General features: G+C 42.9%; 1 non-coding gene and 1 pseudogene across 1 annotated transcript; one reads left to right on the plus strand and one right to left on the minus strand.

Moving 5' to 3' along the window:
* The window catches only part of LOC110900691, a 115,161-nt pseudogene that overhangs the window by 43,007 nt on the left and 64,894 nt on the right, over positions 1-7,260 (plus strand).
* On the minus strand, positions 4,331-4,437 carry LOC118480690. Its single transcript, XR_004863668.1, has one exon. It is a non-coding gene; the product is annotated as a small nucleolar RNA R71 (small nucleolar RNA).

The raw sequence follows: 7,260 nt of genomic DNA on the forward strand, positions 1-7,260 counted from the left end.
CTGTCCTCGTACTCAATAAACTTCCCCAAAAGAAAATCGATCCCGGAAGCTTCACGATTCCATGCTCAATAGGGGAATCGCCCGTTCGTAATGCCTTAGCCGACCTTGGGGCTAGCATTAACCTCATGCCCTCATCAATGTTCAAAAGACTCGGCTTAGGAACCACGAGCCCTACAAAAATGAGCATACAACTCGCTGATCGATCCGTCAAATTCCCACAAGGTGTTATCGAGAATGTCTTGGTAAAGGTAAGCAGATTCGTTTATCCAGCTGACTTTGTCATACTCGATATGGAGGAAGACACCGAGATCCCCCTCATACTAGGGAGACCCTTCCTTGCCACCGCCCAAGCAGTGGTAGATATGAATGACGGGACACTCACCTTGAGGTATGGGGATGATGAAGTGAAGTTCGGAGTTGGGAAGAGAATAGAGGACGACGACCCGGTCAATTACATGAAGATTATTGATTCGAGCTTGGATGCTGCTCTTCGATGGTGTAACATGGGACGCCAGGCATCCCACTCAGAAAACATATAACCTCGCATTGGGTCTAGCCAAGGACCCTTATAAACGTGGCGCACCACGGAGGCATTCCGCGGAACTATCCTTAGTTTAGTTTAATCTTTTAGTTTTAATTTGCAGAAATAAAACACACTCATGGTGGTAATGGATGAAAAAGGGAACGAGAAAAATGGCCCCATGCACAAAGAACAGAGCAACCCGACACAAATCTCCATCACAGAAGGCTCAACACGGGCCGTGCCCAACCAACACGGCCCCGTGCTGAGCCACCTGCAGAAAAACGCCCAGTTCAGGTAACTGGACACGGGCCGTGTTCAGCGGACACGCCCCCGTGTCCAGGCTTCTGTCTTATTTCTTTAATTTCTGTTACTGGCACCTGACCACGGGGCCGTGCCCGGTCACCACGGGGCCGTGTCCAGGATGCCAGTAACATAAATCTTTGCTTTTTAACCCACTTTTACACATTCTAATCAACCGAAAATCTTATTTTTGGGACACATTGAGGACAATGTGTAATTTAAGTGTGGGGGGATGCTAAAACCTTGAATTTTGCAAATCCTAATTACAAGCCTTACACAAAACTCTATTGGAACCGCTAAACACCCCAAATTTTTTTTCAAAAACTTTTCGTTTTTTTTTTACTTGTCTTGGTTTAATTCGGGAATAACAAGTTCTAAAAAGGTTATATTTTTACAAATTTACAACCGATAGCGTCGTGATAACAAAGAACCAACATAAGAAAATTACGAAACGGCATAACAAGTCTAGTTAAAAATTCGATTATATATACTTGATCGCATTAAAAACCCATTCCCACAAAAGTGAGTTTTGAGCCTTTATTGAGCATACAAATATACATCTTTAGACTAAATGCTCATTTTTCGTTTCTTGTTTGAATAGCCGCTTGGTTCTTACAACTCTAGAACTTGCCACGAAGATACATTCCGGGGTCCTTACCAACTTAAACCCAAGTAAGTAAGTGATGGAGGCATTAGGACTAACCATATTTTTCTTTCTACACCATTATTTTTCATTTTTTTTACCACCTACCCAAAATCCCCCTAGTTAGCCCCTTTGAGCCTAAACCTTTCATTTCATTACCCTAAAACCCTTTTTACCCACCAAAAACCCTTTTTTATTTTTCACCCTTTATTTTAGTAACAAGCTCGGTTTTTCGTAAGCTCGCTATTTTATGTGACCTATCAAAAAAAATATATATATATATATATATGATGAAGTCAAAAACAAACAAAAGCTATATAAAAGCTTGTTTGAGAAATACTTCAAAATAAAGAGTCACTAAAAACAAGGTGTGTCACGAAAACCGACGCTTTTTACGATTTTCGCCCTTTTACTAACCACTAACCCAACCACCCACCTTTAACCCAAACCTAACCCTTCACCCAAAAAGTCTAAACACGGACCCTCAACGGCATCCTCCAAAGCAAAGAAGAGAAAGCAGAAGTCTAAACACGCCCCGTGCTTAGCCAGCACGGGGCCGTGCCCAAGAAGCAGCATAAAAGACAAACTTATAGAAGCTTCCATTGCCCACCACGGGGCCGTGTCCAGCGGGCACGGGGGCGTGGTGAAAGTACAGCAGGCGCATTAATTGTAATTGCGAATTACAATTAATGAGGAGAGAGAGTGTCAGACAGGCACGGGGGCGTGTCCAGCGGACACGGGGCCGTGCCCAGCCTTCTGTTCAGCCTATAAATAGGAGTGCTTGGTTTCATTCCATCTCATCCCTTGGCACACCACCTCTCTCACACTCCATCCACCACCCACCACCACCATAACACCATCATCCACCACCATCATCCATTATCCATCGTAGAGTGTGTGAGTCGTCTCGGGATCCAAGATTGATCGTAAGAGTTCTTGACAATCAAGGCCATGTTTGCCTAAGTCTCTTACATCACTTGGTGAAGACAAGTGTTTAGTATAATACTTTTTATTTTCAATCTTTTGCACTTTTTATTTGGTTTTGTATTAATGACTTTAATAACTAGTTGCTTATGTTGAAGGTGATCTTTCCTTATCGTTTGTCCGTGGTGTCTTGGCATTATTTTACTGTCTATATAAAATAAAAGATTTTCACCATTCATATCTCCACGGTCTATATGGAGGTATGTTGGCTACCTGGTCGGGGGTTAAGGGAACGGTTTGGTAAGGGTCTTGCCCTTGTTCAGCGTTTAGAGGTCCTGCTTGGGACCTGGGTCAAATTTAGTAGGATCTCCTTCAATGCCCATAGGTATTGGATGGCGGGGATCCAAACTCTTTGACCCCCTCATAAGTTAACTACTATTAATACTATAACCCGGCTATTTAGGAATGTATCCCTGCTGACTCAGACTACTTAGCCGAGGGTAACGTCACCGCCGAAAGCGGGGCCTACCACAATTTGCATTAATAACTTAATTCATTATCTTTCAATAATCCGACCCTTTAGGATTGTATCCTTGCTGACTCAAACTACTGGGTTGAGGGTAACGTCGCCTTCAAAAGAGGGGCCTACTACAATAACTAAGATAATCTCTTAAACAAGTGCAAAAGTGCGAAAATAATCAAAGGTTATACTAATACACGTGTCGGATCCAAGTGATTCATCTTGTCTATCTGTTTTATTTTATCTTTATTTTTCAGCATTTAGTTAGTTTTTATTTTCTTAGTTTAAAAACACTTTTCTTAATTTTTTATTTGATTAGACGTTGAGGATAAACCGGTATTAAAAGCTCTTGTGTCCTTGGACGACCTCGGTATCTTACCAACACTATACTACGTCCACGATGGGTGCACTTGCCCATATGTGTGTTTAGTGTTAGTGAATATCGTGTTTTTATAAATTTAAAACTTGGCTAAAAGTGTAAAAAGGGTTTAAATATACATCAAAAATATATTACACTACACACGCATCAAGTTTTTGGCGCCGTTGCCGGGGACATAAGGATTTTAAGAAAGTTAGGAATCAACGGCCTAATCATATTTTTATTTTTCTTTTTAATTTTTAGGATTTTTCTTAGTTTTTCAGCTTCTGCAGGGCTCAGCACGGGCCGTGCCTGGTCGGACACGGGCCGTGCCCAGCATCGTTACTGGCAGTTTTTGTTTTCCAAGTTACAGAAGGCTGACCACGGGGCCGTGCCGGTGCAACACGGGGCCGTGTCCAACTTCCAGTAACTGGGATTTGGAAAACAATCACTGAAACTCCGACCACGGGCCGTGTTCGCTAAACACGGGGCCGTGGTGAACCTTCTGACCAACATTCTTTTCTGTTTTTATTGCATGACTTGGAACCCAACGCCAACCTCACGTAGTGTATGAGCTCCAGTTCCAATAAAGACATAAAAGAACCACTAGAAGAACCCGAACGCTTTCTTAGAAAAAGGTTAAAAGCCAAAAACCAAGAGAAGGTTTCGGGTGATCCACCTCCAATGGCGGACCAACGTACCCTTATGGATTATCTACGACCCACCGTAGGTAATCTAGGCGCCGCTATCAATGCTCCGAATGTCGAAGCTAATAACTTCGAACTCCGGCCGCATTTGATACAAATGCTCCAAAACTCCGCAACCTTCCATGGGCTTGCGGACGAGGATCCCCATCTACATATAACTAATTTCTTGGAAATATGTGATACCTTTCGGAACAATGGAGCATCAAACAACGCCATCCGCCTCCGTATGTTTCCCTTCTCACTAAAAGACCGAGCGAAAGCTTGGGTCAACGCCCTCCCAGCTGGATCGGTAAACACCTGGGATGAACTAGCCCAAAAATTTCTATATAAGTATTTCCCTCCCGCTAAAACTGCTAAGTTAATGACTGAAATTAATACATATTCACAAGAGGACGGGGAATCCTTATATGAAACTTGGGAAAGGTTCAAGGAGCTATTACGCAAGTGTCCCCATCACGGCCTTGCAATATGGCAACAAGTATCCACTTTCATAATGGATTGTTGCCACACACTAGGCAGACACTTGATTCTAGCTCCGGGGGACTTTTAGGTAATCGACGCCCACACGAAATATATAATCAAATTGAGGAAATTGCTCAAACCAATTTTCAATGGCACACCCCCCGGGGAAATAAGTCTATCGCCCCGGGCGCGCATAAGGTCGATGAAAGCACTTCTTTACAAGCCCAAAATCGAGGCCCTTTCTTCAAAGATAAAAAAATTGGAAATGACAAAAACAGTCTCGGTTATGGCTTGTGAAGGGTGTGGTGGGTCACATGAAAATTGGAGTTGCATGAAAGAAACAGACGATCAACAAGAAATGGTAAACTACATTGATAATAGACCTAGGCCGTCGGGTCCCCCAACGGGAACTTACAACCAAGGATGGCGAAACCACCCAAACCTTGGTTGGAGGGAACCCGGCAATAGTAGTAACCAACAAACCCAACGAACAAACTTTCAACAACCAAGAAATGAGTCACAAAATTTCGCTCAACAACAAAGTGGACGAGAAAGGCTCGAAGATACTGTATCTCGCCTCGTCTCTGACACTGATAAGAAAAACTCGGAAAGATTTCTACAATTAGAATCAAATTTTAGAAATCAACAAGCTAGTATTCAAAACATAGAAAAACAATTAAATCAAATAGCTCAAAATTTTGCCGAGAGACCGCAAGGCGCATTACCTAGCAATACCGAAACGAACCCAAAAGCGCAAGTTCACCTCATCACACTACGGAACCGCACCGTAGGGCCTGCAGAAGTGCCACCACCAACGGAAGAAACAGTACCCACACCTCTGCAGGAAAAGAACTCCCCTCTGGCACCAGAGCCTACCAAGGCTCCTCGAGTTCCATACCCCGGTAGGTTAATTCGTCAAAAGACCAATGAGCAATTCGCAAAGTTCGAAAGTCTGTTAAAACAATTGCATGTCAATATTCCTTTTATCGAAGTCCTAACCCAAATGCCCAAGTACTCTAAATTCATGAGGGACTTCCTTACACATAAAAAGAAAATTGAAAGTTTGCAATTAGTCAATTTAGGCGAAGAATGCTCTGCCCTCGTACTCAATAAACTTCCCCAAAAGAAAATCGATCCCGGAAGCTTCACGATTCCATGCTCAATAGGGGAATCGCCCGTTCGTAATGCCTTAGCCGACCTTGGGGCTAGCATTAACCTCATGCCCTCATCAATGTTCAAAAGACTCGGCTTAGGAACCACGAGCCCTACAAAAATGAGCATACAACTCGCTGATCGATCCGTCAAATTCCCACAAGGTGTTATCGAGAATGTCTTGGTAAAGGTAAGCAGATTCGTTTATCCAGCTGACTTTGTCATACTCGATATGGAGGAAGACACCGAGATCCCCCTCATACTAGGGAGACCCTTCCTTGCCACCGCCCAAGCAGTGGTAGATATGAATGACGGGACACTCACCTTGAGGTATGGGATGATGAAGTGATGTTCGGAGTTGGGAAGAGAATAGAGGACGACGACCCGGTCAATTACATGAAGATTATTGATTCGAGCTTGGATGCTGCTCTCCGATGGTGTAACATGGGACGCCAGGCATCCCACTCAGAAAACATATAACCTCGCATTGGGTCTAGCCAAGGACCCTTATAAACGTGGCGCACCACGGAGGCATTCCGCGGAACTATCCTTAGTTTAGTTTAATCTTTTAGTTTTAATTTGCAGAAATAAAACACACTCATGGTGGTAATGGATGAAAAAGGGAACGAGAAAAATGGCCCCATGCACAAAGAACAGAGCAACCCGACACAAATCTCCATCACAGAAGGCTCAACACGGGCCGTGCCCAACCAACACAGCCACGTGCTGAGCCACCTGCAGAAAAACGCCCAGTTCAGGTAACTGGACACGGGCCGTGTTCAGCGGACACGCCCCCGTGTCCAGGCTTCTGTCTTATTTCTTTAATTTCTGTTACTGGCACCTGACCACGGGGCCGTGCCCGGTCACCACGGGGCCGTGTCCAGGATGCCAGTAACATAAATCTTTGCTTTTAACCCACTTTTACACATTCTAATCAACCGAAAATCTTATTTTTGGGACACATTGAGGACAATGTGTAATTTAAGTGTGGGGGATGCTAAAACCTTGAATTTTGCAAATCCTAATTACAAGCCTTACACAAAACTCTATTGGAACCGCTAAACACCCCAAATTTTTTTTCAAAAACTTTTCGTTTTTTTTTTTACTTGTCTTGGTTTAATTCGGGAATAACAAGTTCTAAAAAGGTTATATTTTTACAAATTTACAACCGATAGCGTCGTGATAACAAAGAACCAACATAAGAAAATTACGAAACGGCATAACAAGTCTAGTTAAAAATTCGATTATATATACTTGATCGCATTAAAAACCCATTCCCACAAAAGTGAGTTTTGAGCCTTTATTGAGCATACAAATATACATCTTTAGACTAAATGCTCATTTTTCGTTTCTTGTGTGAATAGCCGCTTGGTTCTTACAACTCTAGAACTTGCCACGAAGATACATTCCGGGGTCCTTACCAACTTAAACCCAAGTAAGTAAGTGATGGAGGCATTAGGACTAACCATATTTTTCTTTCTACACCATTATTTTTCATTTTTTTTACCACCTACCCAAAATCCCCCTAGTTAGCCCCTTTGAGCCTAAACCTTTCATTTCATTACCCTAAAACCCTTTTTACCCACCAAAAACCTTTTTTTATTTTTTCACCCTTTATTTTAGTAACAAGCTCGGTTTTTCGTAAGCTCGCTATTTTATGTGACCTATAAA

Source organism: Helianthus annuus, chromosome 7 (assembly GCF_002127325.2).
Source record: "Helianthus annuus cultivar XRQ/B chromosome 7, HanXRQr2.0-SUNRISE, whole genome shotgun sequence".
NCBI lineage: Eukaryota > Viridiplantae > Streptophyta > Magnoliopsida > Asterales > Asteraceae > Helianthus > Helianthus annuus.